The 20,654-nt window shown below is 46.7% G+C and overlaps 2 long non-coding RNA genes across 4 annotated transcripts in view; both read right to left on the reverse strand.

The window, feature by feature from the left end:
- The window catches only part of LOC147008103 (uncharacterized), a 31,281-nt gene extending 13,613 nt beyond the window's left edge, over positions 1-17,668 (reverse strand). For both annotated transcript variants that reach the window (XR_015053627.1, XR_015053626.1), the window contains exons 1-2: positions 15,869-17,668; positions 1,450-5,656 (exon numbers count right to left, since the gene is read on the reverse strand). This is a non-coding gene — a long non-coding RNA (uncharacterized LOC147008103). The remainder of the gene's footprint in view (positions 1-1,449; positions 5,657-15,868) is intronic.
- Positions 17,669-18,040: 372 nt separating this feature from the next.
- Positions 18,041-20,654, reverse strand: part of LOC147008104 (uncharacterized) — an 11,691-nt gene continuing 9,077 nt past the window's right edge. Inside the window, exons 1-3 of one of the 2 annotated variants that reach the window (XR_015053624.1) lie at positions 18,950-19,293; positions 18,645-18,746; positions 18,041-18,497 (exon numbers count right to left, since the gene is read on the reverse strand). This is a non-coding gene — a long non-coding RNA (uncharacterized LOC147008104). Of the gene's footprint in view, positions 18,498-18,644; positions 18,747-18,949; positions 19,294-20,654 lie in introns of those variants that run through there. The other variant, XR_015053625.1, reaches the window with a different exon arrangement.

Raw genomic sequence — 20,654 nt, forward strand, 5'->3', positions numbered from 1 at the left:
CCAGAGGTATTCTTGGGGGTGTGGGGGAGAAAATGCAGTGCATGGTGAGTGAGGAATCGTCTTTTATGAAGAGCAACTCCGCCACCAGGATGAGGCTCAGGTCTGTCATATCGGAAGAGGGAGTAACCAGGGAAAGATACTCGGGAGTCAGAGATATCTTGGAGGAGGAAAGTTTCTGTGAAGCAGATTATGTCTGGTTTGTCAGTGGCAACCTGCATAGAAAGATCTATCAGGTTTGAGGGAAGGCCCCGGATATTTGAGGTCCACACTGTGAAGGAAAAGGGAGGGGAAATGGTTTTGAGTGAAGGGTAGGACTAAGGAGGAGGGGGGGGAGGTCAGGAGAGTTATTGAAAGAGTGTGGTGGATTGCAGAAGAGCTCGGGGAGAGGGGCGGATAAGGAGAAAAGGCTCGGTGGTGATGGGTTGAGGTTCAGTGGGGAGCAACAAAATATGGGGCAGATGGCAGTTGAAGATTGGAGGAGGTGAAGTAATGATATGGAAGAGAGGGTGGAGGAAAGAGGCAGTTTTGTGGATGTTCGGGGGGGGGGTAAATTTGGGAAGGGGATTTAGGGGGAAGATTGAAGGGAGAAGGGTGATAGGGAAGCTTGGAGGGGGAAGAGTGTGAAGGTTGCATTGAGAGGGAGGGGAGACCAGAGCAGGCACAGCCAAGGTGCAGGAGGGCGACGGGAGAGGTGGGGGAAGGTGCAAGATTTGAGGGGTTGGGAAGAGGGGAGGTGTTCTGAGCAGGCCCGTAGCCAGGCCTCAGTATTAAGGGGGGCATATGAACTGGATGGGGGGGCACAATTATTATATTTAATATTTTTGATAACCCGGTATACTATTGTATTCATGCAGCATTGACACATCTATACTGAGGTTGCCGTCGCATACTAACCAAATTGATCTCGGCTAGATTTAATATGTTCCGATGTTTTTGGCCTAAAATGATTCGAATGCAGGAGAGCCGCAACAAACTGGCACATTCACAATGCAGATATTCAATGGTTAGACAATTGGCACCAATTCAGGTGAACTTATACAAGGTGTTGCGAAGAACTGGCATTAGAAAATTAATATACCAGAGATACAATGACTAAACGGGGGAGGTTGGCACCAGAATCAGTGCACTTTGAAATAAGATACAGTCGGCTATGACCTGCGATCATCACGTTAAACTATCAACAGCAAATACGACCAGCCTGAAGATACCACAAGGTCCGCATTTAAATCAGTCAATTACACAGGGGTAAGGTTATCCACAAAGCACTAGATATGGGATATGCAAAGCACCAAACACAACATTTAACTTAAACATCAGAAGTACAAAGCAGCCGACCACGGCGGGTGCTGACCACAACCACACTACAACCACAACCACACACGCATCACCAGCAGTCACACACACACACAATCTGAACTCCTCGTATAGTTTCTATACCGCTGCACTCACTGTCAGAAGAGCTGCAGGCGACTCGTCTCGGTGTGGAATCTTCTGAGGACCTTCTCCTTCCATTCATTCAGGCATTTACGTGCGAGGTCTCTCTCGAAGACCAGCCGTACCAGTCGTACCTTGCGTGCATGGCGCATGGACCGTCGATGGTCAGTGAAGACATTCCTCAACGTTGAGAATGAGTTTTCACACATGGCAGTGGACGCACCAAATGTTAGTCCAAGTCTCATAGCAGTCACTACACTTGGCATGGCTTCCAGCGTTTTGTGGGATGTTGAGAGGAGTTTTTGTGTCGTCCATCTCTCGTTTGGCTGCTTTTCTGTCTGTGAGCGAATAAACTGCTTTGCAACCACACACTCCGTTTCACTGATGGTTGACTTTGTTAATGTCAATGATGTGCTGGAGCAAGTGGGGATCCAAAAACGTGCCATTTTCGGGATTCAAGGCAGCGAGTGAACGGGCGAGTTGTGTGTTGCGCTCACTGAAGCGCCGAGCGATCTCTCCAAGCACAGTGTCAATTGCGCTGTAAAAAAAACCCTCTGCAGTTCCGTCTTGTCATTGTCGTTGTTTTGTCCTGTCGTCTCCAAAACTACAAACTGTTCCAAGTTCTTATGCATTGTGCGTGTCCGTTTTGGTGGTGCAGGTGTAGAAGTGCGAGAGCATCGTCGTCCTTGTTCCACAGATCAGTGAACTCATCCTCAGAGCGGAGTTTCTTCACGCACTCTGTAGCACTCGCCACCAGTTCCAACCCCGTTAGCGAGTCCATGTCCTCTGGCTGCAAGAGTCTGTTTGGGCCATCTAACAACATCAGCAGTTTTTGTACAAAGATAGCAATGAAAGATAGCAATCCGGTCGCCTCGCACTCTGAAAGTGGAGTCCACTGAGCCACGTGCGGTGTTAAACTTCCCACATGGATAGCGGAATGCTGCATCTGTCTGCACACTGTATTCCAGCCATTCATTAGTCTGGTACCACGAGGACACAAACGAGCGACTCTTGTTCTGCGACAGATGGCCAGGGTACCGCTGTAGAACCACTTGATTCGGTCTCTCACTTCCAAGATCATCGGGAAGCGGCTTGACAGTCTCACCCGACCCCGAGAATGGCAACTCGGCTGTCTAGTCTGCGCTGGGGCTCCAGCGGCAGGGCTGACGTTGCTGGCTTGGCCAGGTTGGCCAGCTTCTGTCGGTATTTCATCGACATGATCGTCTTTTCCTCCTCCTCCTCCTCCCACAACATGTCTTTCATCATCTTCTTCATTTTCGTCGCTTGCATTTTCTCCTTTTCTGAGCCATTTTCGTATATCGATCATCCACGTCCTTTTCTCCTGCTGCGAGCTCGTGCTCTGTGATTCGTCCCTCGTGACTCGCGTCACTAATCTCGCGACTCGCGAGATTTCACGGTTGACGGTTTTATTTATTAAATGATCGATGCATCACCCTCGTGACTCGCGTCACTAATCTCGCGACTCGCGAGATTTCACGGTTGACGGTTTTATTTATTAAATGATCGACGCATCACCCTCGTGACTCGCGTCACTAATTTCGCGAGATTTGACGGTTGACGGTTTTATTTATTAAATGATCGATGCATCACCCTCGTGACTCGCGTCACTAATCTCGCGACTCGCGAGATTTCACGGTTGACGGTTTTATTTATTAAATGATCGATGCATCACCCTCGTGACTCGCGTCACTAATCTCGCGACTCGCGAGATTTGACGGATGACGTTTTTATTTATTAAATGATCGATGCATCACCCTCGTGACTCGCGTCACTAATCTCGCGACTCGCGAGATTTCACGGTTGACGGTTTTATTTATTAAATGATCGATGCATCACCCTCGTGACTCGCGTCACTAATCTCGCGACTCGCGAGATTTGACGGATGACGTTTTTATTTATTAAATGATCGATGCATCACCCTCGTGACTCGCGTCACTAATCTCGCGACTCGCGAGATTTCACGGTTGACGGTTTTATTTATTAAATGATCGATGCATCACCCTCGTGACTCGCGTCACTAATCTCGCGACTCGCGAGATTTCACGGTTGACGGTTTTATTTATTAAATGATCGATGCATCACCCTCGTGACTCGCGTCACTAATCTCGCGACTCGCGAGATTTCACGGTTGACGGTTTTATTTATTAAATGATCGATGCATCACCCTCGTGACTCGCGTCACTAATCTCGCGAGATTTGACGGATGACGGTTTTATTTATTAAATGATCGATGCATCACCCTCGTGACTCGCGTCACTAATCTCGCGACTCGCGAGATTTCACGGTTGACGGTTTTATTTATTAAATGATCGACGCATCAAAAACAGGTTTTATCTGCATAATTTCAAATGTAAGCACGATTGCAAACACACATATTTTTTTTAATTTTTATTATAAAATTACTTTTGTAAGATGGAGGGTTGACGGGTTGTGAAGGTCACGTGGTGCACGTGCACTTCATCTTTAATAATGTAAATTTATGTCTTTTTCCTTCATCATATTATCATGTTATGACTGTATTACATTTATACCTAACTTACAACCGATCAGGTAACCTGCTCAATGGGGTCTCCATATCGAATACGCTGATTGGCTATTCCTGAAAACTAAATGATCCACGATATATGGATATAACCACCCACAACATCGACATTCGACACGAGGCCTTGGCTGCCGGTGTTGGTGCTTGCGTTATTATCTTTTATCTTGTGGTCTTGGACTGTATTGTCTTGCCAATTGCTTTTGGAGATGCGCTGGGAAGCGCACACTTATCTCTTGACCGTTATTCAAAGAAGGAAATTATTAAAGAACAGTTTATCCAAGAAGGCCTCATTATTCACCATGTTGAACATCTGGAATAAGGGTTTTAGTTCACACAGGTGAACTCTGAAACAGCAAGTTCACAGTGGGCGCTCATCCTTAAACACGAAGTTGTTCACAGGGTGCAACAGGGCATAAATGGGTGGCGTACAAGTGGGGGGGGGGCACCAGATGCGCCATGGGTGGGCATTGCACCCAAATGCCCCCCCTAGCGACGTGCCTGGTTCTGAGAGGAAGGAAGGAGCATGTTTGTGAAGATGCATGTACTGATTGAGAGAGTGAGATATCTGTGAGGTTAGAATGGAGCCCACAGATGTTAGAACACCTCACAGTTTGAGACAACGGAGGAGGAGCTGATACTGAGGTAGAAGACAGTGAAGAGGTGCCAATGCTGGAGGTAGGATTAGGGGCAAGATGGGAGATGTAAGGAGAGGGGATAACAGGTGAGGGGTTAGGAGGAGGTAGATTTAAGGAGGTGGAGTGAATTGGCACTGAAGTTGTTTAAAAAAAAAGGACGATTGATGGAAACACGAACATGAATTACAAACTGGGATTTTAAAACTTTTTAAGTCAGAGATGTGATTAAAGACATTCCATGAGGGATGTAATGGAGAGGATTGAGAAAAGGAACATAAATAACAGTGGGACGTGTTGGACACGGGAGGAAGGAAAGGTCGAATTGAAAACATTTGAAGAAGAAGAAGAAGAAGAGTAGTGAATTATGACACAATAACGAGAACCACGTGTGTGAAAGAGGAAGTTGTTGTCGTTTAACAGACGGTGATTTATTTTATATATTTTATTTTGATCAAGATTACTAAGATGAGGAAAAGGAAAGGTTGATGAAAAAATGGTCGAGGTGTTTGGTGAATGTGGGTCGGCAAAAGTCGATGGTGGATCGGCAGAAGAAAGAGGAAGAAGAGTCGGTACAGGAAGTGACGTGGCGACGTCGGGGAATCATGAGGGAAAAGATTGTTTTTGTTTGTTTTTTGTTACATGAAACAGAGGGTGTAGTTCAGGGGGATGAGAGGGTGGAGGGAGAAGTGGAGAAAATATAAACTGATGTCAACAAGGAGAAAACACAACAAACACGATCAGGTACACAAACATGAAGAAGGGTAGGCCTCAAGGAACCCCGAGATGAAAACTCAACAATTATCACAAGTTTTAACACAACACCGAACTAGAAACACACAGTAAACACAGAGATAACAAAATGACAGTAAAAATGCGAGAAAAACAACCGGAAAACTTATCTTTGAGAAAGTCGGCAGAGATCCTGAAAAGGAACCACCACCGTCACTTTTAATCCGGTGTTGATGTGAGACAGGCATGATGGACCGAATGGCCTCCACCTCCATCGAATTTCCTTGTGTGTATCCTTCGGTAGGACGGAGGAACAGAAAGAAAACAACAACAAACAAGGTTTCATGACACTCGGGGGAGCGTACTCCTCCGCCAGGCTGAACACGTTCCGTTCCGTATCCCACTGATCGGCCGGATCTGAATTCGGTCCTGAACCCAAGTCGAATCGACTTGTTTTTGTCACATAACCAAGTCATCCACCAAGTTTTGTCAAAACTCATCCACAACCTTGACAGACTGACAATAAACATCAATTAATATTGATCGTGGTATGGATCTGTCGTAAGGGTTAAATGGGTTTACTTTATTGTCTGCTCGTAGAGCACCCTTATTCTGGACATTTCCATCTGTCTGTCTGTCCGCGAAACTTTGGTCAAGCCTCGGGGCGAAACCACTCAACCGATAACAATGAAATTTGGTACGTAGGACCAATATTTCTGGGAATCGTGTGCTTTCGAATATGGGACCCCGGGCCCTAGTAACGGCATAGCAACGGCCCTTTAAAGTGGTCAAAAAAATCAAAAATAAATAAATCGAAAAATCGAAGCTTAGAGTTCTGTGCGCAATCTATCTCGCTCCCTTCATGCCAATTTGCAGCCCGAACAAAAAATATTTGTATGAGGAGATAGGTTTCAGAAACGGTAAATTGCGAATATCTCTAAGAGAAAGAGTCTGGTTTTGATGAAACTTGGGTGAAATGTGTACAATGTGGCATCAGTGTACATAATACGTAAATGTATTTGACAAGGCAGTGTTGACGTTGTCTCGCGAGTCCCTCGTCTTCCTGCCAAAAATATTTTTGTCTAATTTGTCATTTCCCTTCCTTTCTCTTTTAACTGGTTTTCCGTGGGTTGGCAGAATTCCTTTTTATCCTTTGAAAAGCTCTTACTACCTTTTTTTTAACAAGAGGAACCAGAAAACAATTCTTGTCTGGATGAGAAATTTGTTTTTGATTTTATTCTGTTGACTCATCTGACACTTGGATTCATTTTATTGCTTGGTCCTTCAGGAAAGGTGAAGGAGCCAGCAGGAATCGGTCCAAGAATACCCTGCAACCCGAGTACATCTCAATAAAACCACCAACAACGCGAACAAATTGAGGGGAAACATCCACAAGCTGAACGGATACTCTCACAAACTCAACATCACAGCCAGAAAATCGAACGGAAACACGATCAATCCGAACAAAGACACCAGGAAGTCAAACTCCAGCAAAGAGAACAGAGACACAAAGAAATCAAACAGAGACATCAGGGAACCGGACCAAAAACACCTGCAAGTTGAACAGGTAATCTCTCAAAAAGCCTCAGACTTTGCAACAACTCTTTCTCAACCAGGTGCCTCTCAGACAAATATATCGCCAGGTACACGACCTGCTCTGAATCACCAGCAATCCCAACTCCGAGGTGAGAGAGACAACAGGAATCTCAACACAGAATGGAAGAGAAAGGCAAGAAAACCGAACAGAGACGACAGAGGATCGACGAAAAACGCCGGCAAATTGAACAGGCAATCCAACAAAAAGCCTCAATGTTGCGAACAGAATACGGAGTCAATCCACGTACTCCTCTACCAGGTACATCTCAGGCAAACACATCCCCACTTACAATAACTGCTTTGAAACATCAGCTGTCCAAACTCGAAGGTGAAAGGAGACATCATAAACTTCTACGGAGAGACGAACTGAGAAAAGAGAAAACGAAACAGGATCACGAAAAATTATTCCTTCAATTGGAACATGCAATCCAAGAGGAAACCTTAACATTGCAAACAAAATATGGAGTCAATCCAAGCGTTCCTCCACCAAATCCGTCTCAGCAAAACACAAGCCAAGTCAATCTTTCTGCTCTGCAAGATCAACTGCGCAAACTCCAAGATGAAGAGAAACGTCAGCAAGGTTTACAGGCAGACAAAAAAAAGACAAACCCAGATCGAACAGCAATGCCTGAAAATTGAACAAGCAATCAACCAAACAACCTTCATCTTACAAACAAAATATGGAGTCAATCCAAGTGTTCCTCCACCAGGTACGTCTCGGCAAAACACAAGACAAGTTTATCTTTCTGATCTGCAAGATCAACTGTGCAAACTCCAAAGTGAAGAAAAACATCAGCGAGGTTTTCAGGCAGACAAAGGAAGACAAACGAAGATCGAAAAAAAATGCTTTGGAGTTGAACAAGAAATCAAACAAACAACCTTCACCTTGCAAACAAAATACGGAGTCAATCCAAGTATTTCTCTCCCAGGTCCGTCTCAGCAAAACACAGGCAAAGTTAAACTTTCTGTTCTGAAAGATCAACTGTGCAAACTCAAAGATGAAGAGAAATGTCAGCAAGAATTACGGAAAGACAAAAGAAGACAAATGGAGTTCGAACAAAAATGCCTTGGAGTTGAACAAGCAATCAAACAAACAACCTTCATCTTACAAACAAAATATGGAGTCAATCCAAGTACTCCACTTCCAGGTCCGTCTCATCAAAACACAAACAAAGTTAAACTTTCTGTTCTTGAAGATCAACTGTGCAAACTCCAAGATGAAGTGAGACGTCAGCAAGATTTACAGGCAGACAAAAACAGACAAATGCAGATCAAACAGAAATATCTTGGAGTTGAACAAGCAATCAAACAAGCAACCTTCATCTTGCAAACAAAATACGGAGTCGATCCAAGTATTTCCTTTCTATGTCCGTCTCAGCAAAACACAAGCCAAGTTAAACTTTCTGTTCTACAAGATGAACTGTGCAAACTCCAAGATGAAGTGAGGCGTCAGGAAGATTTACAGAAAGACAAAAACAGACAAACACAGATCCAACAGAAATGTCTGCAAATTGAACAGGCAATCCAAGACAAAACCTTCGTCTTGCCAACCGTGTCTGAAGTCAGTCCAAGTACCCCTCCACCAGGTACGTCTCAGGAAAATAAATCCCCACTAACACCATCTGTACTGGAACACCAGGTGTCCAAACTCCCTCATGAAGAGAGACAACAGGAATCTCAATGCAGAATGGAACTGATCTGGAAGGAAACCGAACAGAGATCACAGTCCTCCATTGAAAAACGCCGGCGAATTGAGCAGACAATGCAACAGAAAACCTCAATGTTGCGTTCAGAATACGTGGTCAATCCAGGTACTCCTCGAGCAGGTACGTCTTGGACAAACACATCCCCACTTTCACTACCTGTTCTGAAACACCAGCTCCCTGAATTCGGAGGTGAAATGAGCTTCCATGAATCTCTACGGAGAGACGAACAGAGACAAAAGGAAATCGAACAGATCCGCATGAATATTGAACAAGAATGTCTGCAAATTGAACAAGGAATCCACCACAAAACCTTGATGTTGCAAACACAATACGAAGTCATCGAAGGAGGAGCTGGGACTGCATTGGGGTCTTGTTCTTCAAGGGAGGATCCGAGTGCCGAGTCACTTTTTAATCAGGACGCGGTGTCTCATTGGGTGTAAACCCCAAATGATCTCTTCCCTCTCAACCAGACGTAAAAGGATCACCCTCTCCAAGTTCACCACCGAAAGAATCACTCTCACCGAAACCACCACCAATATCTACCCAGGAAGTCAAAAATATATGAACACATAAAAAGTGGAAGAGGACGAAAAGAATAAGGAGAAGAGGAATAATCCAAAAGTAAACAAGGTTGGTGGAGGGGGAGAGTGGATGAGGTGTGGAGGAAGTGCGAATCAGTACAAATACTTTGTTTGTTAACAAGAGGAAACAGAAAACAGTTAATTATCAAGATGAGAAGTTTGTTTTTGATGTCATACTGTTTACTCACCTGACACTTCTTTGAAATGCTTCGACCTTCAGGATAGGTGATGGAGTCAGCAGGAACCGGACCAAGAGTACCCCACAACCCGAGAACATCTCAACAAAACCAAGTCCCAGTTATCCAACATGTTCTGAAACAACAGCAATTTGTACTGCGGACTGAAACGTTCGGCGAACAACACAAACAAATTGAGAGGAGACATCCTCAGGCTGAACAGATACTCCCGCAAGCTCAACAGTCAACAACAACACCATAGACAGTGAAACCAACGAAAACACGATCAAGTTTTACTCTGAGCTGAACAAAGAAACCAGGAAGTCAAACTCCAGCAAAGGGAAGGGAAACACCAGGAAATCAAGATGTATGGATATCAAGCATGGACGTCCGCGTATCAAACAGAGATGGCTACATTTTGAACAGAGACAACTGCACATCGAACAGAGACACCTGCATATCGAACAGAGACACCTGCATATCGAACAGAGACACCTGCATATCGAACAGAGACACCTGCATATCGAACAGAGACACCTGCATATCGAACAGAGACTCCCACATATCGAACGGAGACTCCTGCATATCGAACAGAGACTCCCACATATCGAACAGAGACGCTCACATGTCGAACAGAGACGCCCACATATCGAACGGAGACTCCTGCATATCGAACAGAGACGCCCACATATCGAACAGAGACACCTACATATCGAACAGAGACACCTACATATCGAACAGAGACACCTACATATCGAACGGAGACGCTCACATGTCGAACAGAGACACCTGCATATCGAACGGAGACTCCTGCATATCGAACAGAGACGCCCACATGTCGAACAGAGACTCCTCCATATCGAACAGAGACGCCCACATGTCGAACAGAGACACCTGCATATCGAACAGAGACCCTCACAAGTCGAACAGGGATGCCTGAACATCGAACAGTTTGAGATAGTTTTTGAGAGAGACACCTGACCATATCGACAGAGGCAACGTTGTGGTCAATCTGACTGGCAGACACAATTGTGGAGTTATCAGAGCCCTCACTTTGACAGAGTTCAACTGCATATCAGACTTGGAGAGGTGTCGAGAACGGAGACTCCTGCATATCTGAACAGAGACGCCCACATATCGAAGGGATCGAACAGAGGAGAGTTTGGCACCTGCATATCGAACAGAGACTCCCACATATCGAACGGAGACACCTACATATCCAGACAGAGGCTGATTGCGGCTCGAACAGAGACGCCACTGGTTCTATCATCAGAGACTCCCACATATCGAACGGAGACTCCTGCATATCGAACAGACGCCCACATATCGAACAGAGACACCCATATCGAACGGAGACGCCACATGGTTCTATCATCGCCTCTCGAACGGTGCCATATGGTTCTATCGAATCGTCTCTCCCTGGTGCCTGGTTCATATCGAACGGAGACGCTCTCGAACAGGGTGCCTGAACTGAACAGTTCTAGATCGTTTTGAGAGAGATGACCATCGAGCAGGCAACGTTGTGGTCAATCTGACTGGCAGGTTGGACAAGGGTGCCCGGAGTAATCAGCCCTCACTTTGACGTTCAACTCAAAGACTTGGAGAGGTGTCTATCATCGCCTTCTCGATAGTTTGGGATACAGAGGAATGGCTGTCGGCACAGCGCTGAGCGGAGCTCTGGAGGCTGATCATCGTCTCTCCCTGGTGCCTGGTTCTATCGTCGCCTCTCGCTGGTGCCTGGTTCTATCATCGCCTCTCGCTGGTGCCTGGTTCTATCATCGTCTCTCCCTGGTGCCTGGTTCTATCATCGTCTCTCCCTGGTGCCTGGTTCTATCATCGCCTCTCGCTGGCGCCTGGTTCTATCATCGCCTCTCGCTGATGCCTGGTTCTATCATCGTCTCTCCCTGGTGCCTGGTTCTATCATCGCCTCTCCCTGGTGCCTGGTTCTATCATCGCCTCTCGCTGGTGCCTGGTTCTATCATCGCCTCTCGCTGGTGCCTGGTTCTATCATCGTCTCTCCCTGGTGCCTGGTTCTATCGTCGCCTCTCGCTGGTGCCTGGTTCTATCATCGCCTCTCGCTGGTGCCTGGTTCTTCGGACCGCATCTCCCTGGTGCCTGGTTCTAACAGGCTCTCCCTGGATGCCGGTGGTTCTATCATCGCCTCTCGCTGGCGCCTGGTTCTATCATCGCCTCCATCGCTGATGCCTGGTTCTATCATCGTCTCTCCCTGGTGCCTGGTTCTATCATGGCTGCCATATAACCACTGGTGCCTGGTTCTATCATCGCCTCTCGCTGGTGCCTGGTTTTTCATCGCTCTCGCTGGTGCCTGGTTCTATATCGTCTCTCCCTGGTGACCCTGGCAAAAATTTTCTATCCGATGCAGCCTGGTTCTATCATCGCCTCACAGAAGGTGCCTGGTTCTTCGGACCGCATCTCGACGCTGCCTGGTAACAGGCCTCGTGGATCGGTGGTAACATGTGTAAAGTTTTGCCTCCAATCTGTTCAGCCACTTCAGAAAAGATTTTTTGAAGGTTTTTTTAAAAACAATATGGCTGCCATATAACCACGTGACCGATGACGCCATCATTTTTTTTCTGCGGACCATTTTATCCCGAGAGATGAAAAAAAGTATCTTGCCAAAAGGTGACCACGTGTGACTTCTTTAAGGTCACACTGAGGTGAACAGAGCTGCTATCCACCAGGAGCGACTCCTTGAGGAATATCTGCCTACGAGAGATTCCAATGAGAATCGTTCTGCAGAGTAACCATGGAAAATATGCTTTGCCTCATAATGTCACCAAATGACGTCATAATGTCTCAAGCTTGACATATCTAGAAAGCACTCATCGAGGTGTTCAATTTGAGGTATTACACGATATGGTTCCTAAAACTTGAAAATTTGACCTTGGGGTCAAATATGTTTGACCTCAGGCGCTAACGATGAAGGTCAAGGCCAATCGCCACCAAAAATTAATCAGCTGAGCGCCAGACCATGGACTATATTCCCATGAAGTTTGAAGACGATCCGATCAAAATTACTCAAAAAATAAGGGTTTTGTCAACTCCCCTGATTTGGGACAAAGTGACCTTGACCTTTGACCTTGACCTTCAAAATTTTGTGCGCTGAAAGGGACCTCTATAGGCCTCTGATATGCGAAGTTACTAAAATTTCCGATGATAACTGTGCTCTGCAGAATTTTTTATACGTGATTACAGACAAAAAAAACAAAACATACAAGCTGACTAACATATCTTGCAAAAACTTCGTTTTGGCAAGATAATAAAAAAAACTTTAAAAACGCGTGCCAGAAACAACAACCACACAGGCAGTTCCTTCTCTCTCGCGTGCCCATACGTGCATGGCCGTACGTGTCAAGCAAGCAGCTCGTGCTTCGTTATATTCCATTGCGTGTGCACGACGCGCAGCTTCGTTCCTTCGCTCTCGTGAACGACGACTGGATTGGGGCATTGTTTCAATAATATCGGACCAGTGGTTGTCGATAATTAATTGATAATTGTGACGTCATCGCACCGTGTCCTGTCATTGGTTTGGTAAATAAATGGCCATAACTTGGGAAACGGCTGAAACGGATGAAGAAGAACGATATCAAACCTTGAAAAGGCACATACTCAGGTCCCCAGCATCAATTGTGACGCCATATTGAACGAACAAGAAGAATTGTTCGGTCAATTGTGACGTCATAGCATCGTGTCCTGTCATTGCTTTGGTAAATAAATGGCCATAACTTGGGAACCACTTGTCCGATTAATATCAAACCTCGAAAAGGCACATGCACAGGGCCCCAGCAATATACCTGGCAAGTTTCAATAAGATCGGACCATTGGTTGTCGAGAAACAGCGGTCACAGACAGACAGACACAGAGATTGCTGGAATTATTTTCTACTAGTACGTGCGTGGCCGTACGTGCAACAAAAAAAGAAAAAACTTTCAAACCACGTGCCAGAAACAACAACCACACAAGCCGTTCCTTTGCTCTCGCGTGGCCGTACATGCAAAAAAAAAAAACTCAACCACACAGGCCGTTCTTTCGCTCTCGTAAACGACGACTGGATTGGGGCATTGTGTTTATCTATAAATGCGCATAAGAAATCGAGAAATTATTAGAATACAGAAAGTCATCACTATCCGGAAGTCCGTACGATGTAACCCATAATGGGGAATGCGGCTGAGGATCTCTTCCCCAACGCCCACCCCTCCGCAGCAACATGTCCTGTCATTGGTAACGAAGGCGTTCTTTCCCCATCGGCCACGCCTCCTCAGCAAGTGTCTTGTCATTGGTTTGGTAAATAAATGGCCATAACTTGGGAAGCACTTGTCCGATTCATATCAAACCTTGAAAAGGCACATACTCAGGTCCCCAGCAATAAAACTCGCAAGTTTCAATGAGATCGGACCAGTGGTTGTCAAGAAACAGCGGTCACACACACACACACACACACACACACACACACACACACACACACACACACACACACACACACACACACACACACACACACACAGATTGCTGGAATCATAGAGAGATAATGAACATTGTAATACGAGTCTTGTTTCTCGAGCATTTGTTTCACAGGCCTGTTTAGTCCAGAACCAGGGGATCTGAGCCACAACCAGCTCCGTGATTTGGTTGGTGCCTGCTTAATGTCTTTTCACCATCTTCCTCCCGACTACGACCCTTGGGTGGGTGCGACCCTTCGAGCACAAAGCACTACGTATCTCTGCACCACCTTCGTCGTCTATCACCGCCTCATCCTCACCACTACTACGTCCTCACCTGCACTAGCTTCACCCTTGCCATCCCTCGCCAAACCGTGATCCATACCTGCCCTCGCCACAATGGATAGAGGAGCATGAGAGGATTAAATGCCGTTGCTCTAATATATTCATATTGTCTCTCCACCCCGCACTCCCTTCAATCCCACTCACCTTTCCTTCATACGTCATCCAAAATCATGTTTCATAGACCCACGTTCCGTCCAGCCAGGTCATTCCAAGCTCTCCCATCCACAATCCAAGCTTGAGCAGCCCAGGTGACACGACCCCCCAGCCCGTTCGTCGCTGCCTCTTCGGCCCCCTGAAAGATGACCACTCCTCATCCCAGTTCGAGTGCTCGAACGAACTTCAAGCCTCGATCGCCGAGGCGTTGCGTCGCTGGGACTTCGACTTCGCACGAAATGCTCCGCTGAGCGATGGACGGGAGAGATCGTTCACCTGGGAAGCGGTACCCGTGCATGAGGTCCCATCATTTTACTGTGAAAGGGTGCCCAAAGACCCCCGGATGAGGAGAAATACAAAAAAAGAAGAGCAGTCTTCTGATTGTGGATCCACGATAGTCCCGGGTACCGCATCCAATGTCCAGCAAGAGGGGAAGGTTCCCAACGAGTGTCACACCAGCTCGACCGAGTTCCAAACATGCCTGACGAGAGGACCGCCGAGAATGTCGACACAGGTGACGATACCTGGGGGCGAGGGAGGGGGGAATACGAGGGAACGGCAGTGAGCCAGCACATCCGGGGAAATGGTGGGGGATGTACTTGTGGTCTTGTGGACATAAACCTCGCCAGATAAAGCCTTTCAACTTTTGCACCTGCAAATATCAAGCAACTCACGTGACCTCCTCTCACTAAATAAAGCTTTGTTGAGCCGAAATAGGTTCTCAAAAAAAAAAACCTTAATCGTAACACTCTCCTTCCATCCATCCATTCATCGAGACCATACTCTGTGCAGAGCGTTGGTGCTGCCGAAGCAGTCTCCTCGGCTGGTGGGCACAATCCTGGACGGGTGGCACCACTCCAACACAGGATACCTCAAGCTGGCACTCATTTTGCCAACCTCAGAAGGATGGCAGGCTAAATCAACCCCATCTGGTATTCATTTAACAAAGACTGAGTGAAATTACTCACCCATAAAAGTATTTTTCCTGCAAATAAAAAATCACGAACGTCTCCCCTCCGGCGTTAGAGTTGTGAAAACAACCCGAACGGTCAAGCAATCAGCCCAAATTCAGGTGCGTGTCGAGAAAGGTTCAGACGGAATAAATTCACCTTTCCTGAGTGGAAACAAAATGGCGAGTATCGAACGTGACGTCACTTCCGAAAACGTGAGGTCACTTCCTCCGTGACAGAGAAATAAATACACAGGCCCTTATAATCGATATAATTTGCCTTTTGTAAAAAGATTTTCTGATTTTGCATCTCTTTTGTGAAATGTTCAAAGTGCTTTAACGATGATTCCGAAAGAAACTACCGGTTAACTCGGTGACTCGATGGACCCTTTGAGCAAAACTCAGGTTCCAAAGGAAATTTTTATCCTGATTTTAGAAACCGACTCAGTATCTCAGACATAAATCTCTTAAAGCACAGAAAGGAAATAGTTAATATTGTTCTCAACGTCTTGTTTTCCAGGAAGCGCGAGATAAGGCGTACCTGGTGGGAGAAATGATGAGGATGCAAGCGAAGGACGGGGTGACAACAATCCATGGGGGAACTCTGGGAAGTCTCACATGTAGGGCGAGGCACCGACGCGTGTGCCGTCCGTCGGATAGAGGTGAAACATCCAGTCTTGCCAGCATTAGTCGCGAAGAGTAGGCAAGCTATCACCAGCACCCTGAACAATTTACAAATTCCTGCCCGAACCGACAGGGGGCACTGCATCGGCGGCACAGCCACACTCCGGACAATGATGCAACCAGCAGCCATCTGCTCTCCACGAAAATACAGGGACACGATGAGTCGATGCCATTTATGTTTTTTCAAATAAATAAATCTGAGGCTCATCGAGGAGCTTTGTGCATACGTCACAGACAGGATCAGGATGAACAATGGACAAATGCACACAGTAAGTGGCAGTTGAATCTGAGAGCCGAGCATCATGAGCTGAGTGTTGAGATGGGAACACCAAACATGGCCATCAACCCGTTGTGTTGACACAGCTCAGGTTCATTCACCAAGAGATGGTTCATACCTCATGACGATCTGGAACATTCTATAATTCACTACATTTTGTAAACTACTGTGGTATGTTTCAGCATCTTCTTCTTCTTCAACCGCATCTTTTAACCAACTTTTTTTTATGGGGTCAGCCGCCATGGGAAGCTTGGCCCGAGTCTTCACAAACCGGCTGGCCAGGCCCGACGTTCAACTAGTTCGGGCAAGAATAATTGGGAATTTGTTCATGGTGCCGGGAATGGCTCGCCTACTCTTCGCGAAGGATACCGTGCGATCTTTATCGTCCACCAACTAATGCTGGCAGGCAGGATGCCCAACTTATCGTCCATGCAAGGAACAAAACACACATTGATGAATCACCCTGTCTGTGAAACACCTGACAATTTATAGCTGGGTCGGGATCGAACCCAGGCTAGACAGGTTCGAGGCGAGTGTGCTTGCGTACCTACAGGCCATCCTGCAGGCCCTATGTACATTAGGCTCCTGAGATAATATAATAAAGACAAGGCCTCCTGAGAGGCCTTGTCTTTATTCGTCCCCTACCAGCTTCACTCGAGGGGACGATAGATTTGCTCTCCGTCTGTCCTGTGGTTTTTGTGGAAATGAAACCTGTGGTTTTCCAGATTTATTTTTCCCCCATACCCTTTAACATTTTCAACTGAAACTTGGTGCATGGCTTTATTATGACAAGTTATGGAACTAGTTCGAGTTTCAGGGCGTTTCATTAATTTTTCACAGAGTTATGCTCTTTTTCGATTTTGGAAATTCAGAAAAGTTCCTCTTCTTCATTTTTGTTCCTGCATCGGCTCGATCGTGCGTTAAAGCAACCTAATTTTTATCGACACTTTGTTGTCCCAGGAGTCTTTATTCGTTTTTAGTCCACAAAAATAGAATAAAAAATACAAAACACATGTAAGAAGTGAAAATTCGGCGCCATTTGCAAATAAGAAAGACCTCGACAAGGGTCCAAGAATGGTTTCAATCAGAAATTTGCACCCGAGAAAATTTTTTTGTTGTTGCAAACTGATCTATTCTCATGGTATGAAATAAAAATAGGACCACTGGAACTGGAACTTACCTGGGCCCTGGCCTGATGTTGTCACCCAGATTCTGACTGGTCGGTCTGGAGAAGATATTTGAAGGAATTTACAGATTTTCCCAATCATTTATTACATCTGCCATTTTGACACACTTTTGGTCATGGGATCGGCATAACATCCACAATTTAACATTCCGACCCTGGCCTCATGTTGCAACCAAAATGTTGTGGCATTCTGACTGGTGGGTCTGTGAGAGAAGATTTTTTTTTTGAAAGAATTTACGACATCTGTCATTTTGACCTACTTGAAGTCACGTGACTGGAACAAGCTTTGCGATCCCGTTACGAGTCAGCGGCGGAACCTTGCTGCCAAATTTCAGCGGTTTGGCTGGAGAAGTCGAAATTGGAGATGGACAAACAGACGGACGGACGGACGGTGCACGATGACAATACTCTGTCTGGAATTACAATTCCAGATCAGGAAAAAATGGGGAAGCATAAGAAACTTTCTCACGCAGCACTTTCAGAACTCAAGAAATGGGCTGCTGTACATCAGGTGGACAACCACACTGGTGGTAAATGAGATTAATAAATAAATATAAAATGGTACACACGATTGAACCTCTTTTATTAAATGATAATTCCACGCAAAAGGCTCAGAATGAAGAAACACAAACGATCCACACGTCCAATGGTGCAGAGGCTCAGGAAGAAAAGACTCCAAGGTGGAAAACATAAACGTTTGGAATGACGAGGTTCGAACGAGTCAAAGTCATCGCTTCGGTTTACCTTGGAATAATAATGAATGAAACAAACCGACATGAACACCAGAGCAACGGGTACATGAACACATCACCTATCCGGACAGGTCTTCCCTCGGTGGAACATCAAAGGTACAGGTTCCGGACAAGCGACGTGCGGAAGGTATCTGGGACCTTCCTCCCTACATGGTCTTGAGCTGTGAAGGGTTCTTGGGTGGAGTCATCAAGTGGTCTTCGGAACACATCCTGTGAGCTCCTCGCTCTCCATCTCGTCGTCAGCATTGTTGTCTCCGCTATCCGAGTCTTTCTGCTCATAATCGAGAAGGGTGTAAGAAGAACGAGAAAAATAATTCAATGAAGGGATTTCGATCCACACAAACCATCGATGGGTCTTCGATTACTATTCCTAACCATTAAAACATCCTGAGTGGTAAAGGTGAAGGGAAGAACTCACCTGGTTCTGCAGCCGTTTGGGGAGAATTTTGGAGCGAATCGCTTTAAGAGAAAGTCTGGAAGGTCTCTTTCTCATTGTTACATCCTCTGCCCGTCCCTGGGTCTGCAACGAGTACGCGCACAGGTCTTCAATCAAATAGGATTTCCGAGGACAAGGCAACACCCCGCCACTCCAGAACCGCTTGACGCAGACCCGACGGTCGCCATTTGACCGAGCCACGTGTGGCATGCCGAGACACGTTGTGTGGTGGGGAGACAGGATGCGAGGTGATGAGGGTCACGTGATAGGAGGATGAGATCACGAACCTTCACGGGATACCACCATGATCGACGAGCATGCTTTCTCTCCTGGCTTGAACCGTGGCTTTCGCCCTGTTGCTTGATCTGGGGATGGGTGTAGGGGCGGGGCTTGGTATCCATGGTGACGGTTTCCGATTTAGAAATACAAATGGCAGTTCAGCATGGATGTCACAGAACCCTGGAGTTTTACCCCATTTCAACCGGTTCACCGCAGCCTGGTGGATCACCGTTGATTGGAGGGTCAGCAACAGGGATTGTAACACCCCTGACCTCCAACTCGACAGCTGGTGGATCAGCCTGGTACAAGCGCTCAAAGTAACCGGCCCAGCGGGTCTTCACTTCGGACTCCTCTGTCAAGAGCGTACCACCGTCTGCTCGAACTGCAGGACACCGAGGGATGGGCTTGGATGATCGCAATGTTCGAATTCCCCTGTAAGTGGGACGAGAATCACCTGTCCACAGGTGATGCTCTACCCCCTCACAGATTCCTCGCACATAGACCTCCTTGTCCACCCTCAGTGCACGTACAGTTTTACGCCTCAGCTCCCTGAACAGCTCAGCTCTGCCATTCAGCCTGGCCCTGCGACTCTGGTCAATGGTATCCAGTGTCGCTTGAGAGACAAAATTCTTCTTTGCCCTACGGTGAGCTCCAAGACATCCACCGGCAACATCAAGGACGGTGGTCTTGAAGGCGCTCCACAACTCTTCAGGACCCCCCAAAGCACCCAGACCCCCCAAATGCCCACTCAGCCTGTTCACAAACTCCTCAGCTACTCTCTCATCCTTGAGCTTGCCAACATCCAGCCGAGTCTGGGAAGGTACCATTCTCACAGATTTAAGGTGCAACTTAAGAATTGCCACAACAAGCCAGTGGTCAGTATTGAGGAACTAAACACTCCGGTAGACCCTGCAGTTCTGGATCATCCTCCAGCGACCATCAACGAGGACATGGTCAATCTCCTTTGCCACACCGCCAGCGTTGGAATACCAAGTCCAGCGATGAGCTTGTGGGCGCTGAAACCATGAACCAGCCACCCTAAGTCCATGACTTCTTGCAAAGTCAAGGAACTTAGTGCTATTCTGGTTCATAGTTCCTGACCCATGGGGAACCACACGTCTCATAACCATCTCTATCAGTTCCAGTCGATGCATTGAAATCCCCCAAGACTAGAAGTGTATCTCGTCTGGGGCACTGATCAACCACAGACTCGAGTGTGGCGTAGAATGTGTCCTTCACGGTGAGATCACTCGCCTCAGTCGGAGCATAGACAGAGACCAGGGAAATGACACCTAAGGAGTGACGAATCCTTTGTCTCATAATACGCTCGTTGACCGGTGTTACCTCAATTATCATTGGGGTCAGCTTATTGGACACAGCTACAGCAACTCCTTGGGTATGGTAACCATCAGAGCGACCAGACCAATAGTAGGTGTAACCACCCACCATTATCTCGCCGCAATCCGGTCTCCGAACCTCAGAGAGAGCTGCAATCCCGATGTCCAAACGCTTGAGCTCAGATGATAACAGAGACAGGTGATCATCCTCTCTTAGGGATAGGACATTCCAGGCACCCACCCGATGGGACCACTTCAGGTTAACCCAAGGAGACCGCCGTCTGGTGGACGACACCTCAGCAGCACTCCGACACACTCTCCCGCAATCTGACCCGGGAATGTTACCCCGTGGTTTCCCTCCTATCATCAAAGATTG

Source organism: Eptatretus burgeri, chromosome 21 (genome assembly GCF_056783735.1).
Source record: "Eptatretus burgeri isolate ZD-2024b chromosome 21, Ebu_testis_v1, whole genome shotgun sequence".
Classification (NCBI taxonomy): domain Eukaryota; kingdom Metazoa; phylum Chordata; class Myxini; order Myxiniformes; family Myxinidae; genus Eptatretus; species Eptatretus burgeri.